Below are 2062 nucleotides of genomic sequence, written 5' to 3'. Positions count from 1 at the left end.
CCTTCGGGGCTCCTGACGGCTCTTGGGCAGGGGAGAGATGTGCGTGTGCTGCAGCCCCTCCGCGAGCCCCCGTGGCAAGTAGGGGAGGCCGAGGAAGAAGCCTGCTGAGGAGGAGGAGCGTGACTGGCCTTGTCACGGGAGCTGCGGGGATGCTCTTGCTCCTGGGAGTCTCTGGGCCTGGTCTGGGGTCAGTGTGGTCTCAGAGTGCCCCTGCACTCTCACAAGGGCTGCCGAGGGTGCTCTCGCCTGTCATCGAAAAGCCGTGCTGGGCGTTTGCTGCAGTGTGCTGGCCTTTAATTCGTAGGTTTAACTCCTACTTCAGCCCTGCAGACCTTGCCCGGTGTGGTGCTGGATTTCTAGCTTCAGTAGCTGGAGGCAGGTTGGTGCCTGGCAGGAAGGTTTCTTAATAGACTGTGTGGCATTGTTGGTGTAGAAGGACAGACAACCTTGTGGATCCACAAGCACTTCTCTTACACCTAGCTGGCTCTTTTTGTCCTTTTCCAGCTCCTTTTGCCTCTGGAAGGGGACACATGCGTGGTGCATGATGGGTGACCATATGCAAGAATTGCTGTTGTTTGAATCTTGGTTCTACAGGCTAGGCCTAGCAAGCCAGCACAGTCTGCAGGGTTTCAGGCCTTGTCTTTTTTAGGATGAATATATCCTACTTCTGTTGAAGACGTTCTGCTCAGCAGCTCAGGGTACTTGCCACAGGAGAGGCACTGAAGAGCCTTCACAGCGCAGCGTGCACATCTTGGATTACTACTCCTCCCTGGAACAAATTCCAAGCCAGGGGAAGGCTAGCGATGAGAGCAAGCGATGTGTTTTCCCAATGGCTTTTGATTCTGCCAATACTGCAATAGGAAGAACAGGAGGTTTCTGCTTTGCAGCCTCAAGAAAAAAGGAATTGGCACGACATGTCCGTTAACGTGTGTTTCTGTGGTCAGCTCCCGGAGCGAATGGCTCGCTGCGCAGTTACAGTTGCATCCCAGGGGGAGAAGTTTGCGGTTCGGGTTCTTGTTTCCTGCTTGGGATCGCTGCTGTCTGTATGTGAGCGCAGCTTTTGCTGTGTGCTCAAATGGAAAATAGATGGATAGTTGGGAAATAACAGCATTGGTTCAAAAATAACTGTACTGGGGTAAAAAAGTTACTTTTTGATATTGATTATTTCAGGTAAAGCGTTTGGTGAGGCTCTGCTTCATTCATGCTCAAATACTTGGAGTGCCAGCACGTGTAACTGGGAGGGATAAAAATTGCAGAGTGACTATGGAGAAAGGGAAGCAAAGTTAATGGAACTATTTAAATCTTGATATGAAAAGTTTACAGAGCTGAAGCCTCAAAGCTTAGGGACTAGGAAGGGTTTGGTTCTGAGGGTAATCATCTTCTGTGGAATCTGCAGTTGAATGTCCATGGTGGATTGTGTTCCCTGCTCTGCCACTTGCTTCTTGGGGAAACAGTTCTCCTTCCCTTGGGTCTCATCTGCCTTGTTTGTAACCCCCTCAGGGCAGGGGGCTCCCTGTTGCTTTTTACTCTCTGTAGTATCAAGTCCATGAAGAGTTCATTGTACATGGCCACTAATACCGGTTTAGAGCTCTCTGTTGTATAGTTTCTTGCAAATATGTTATCAAAACCATTTTAACAGAAGAGGGTACTGGGACACAAGTTTAACTTTGGGGTTGTTGAAGAGCATTTGAATTTACAGCTTGATGGGAGGAGACGGAGAATCCCTTGGCTGATGCTGTATTATTTTCATGTCTCTCAGGCTTGAAGTGGCTTCCTCGCTGTTATAGCAATATCAATTTTGGCCCATTGGTATGCTTTTTTAAATTTATTTATCTTTCTGAGCAAGGTTTCTAGTGTCCCGTGTAGAAAAAGGCTGCAAACCTACTGTACCTGAGCACGTACAAGGGAAAGAAACCTCAGCTAACTTTTAAGAAGTGGGCATTCTGAATTTAGAGGCCCTCAGTCCGGTTTGAGCGATGAATTTTTTTAAAAAGAAAACTTTGAGAAAGTCTCGTGATTTCTTAGGTTTATAGTTTGTGAATGTGACTGTGCAGCCTCTCGT

Source organism: Eurypyga helias, unplaced genomic scaffold, assembly GCF_000690775.1.
Source record: "Eurypyga helias isolate BGI_N326 unplaced genomic scaffold, ASM69077v1 scaffold23837, whole genome shotgun sequence".
NCBI lineage: Eukaryota > Metazoa > Chordata > Aves > Eurypygiformes > Eurypygidae > Eurypyga > Eurypyga helias.
This window is presented reverse-complemented; position numbering follows the sequence as displayed.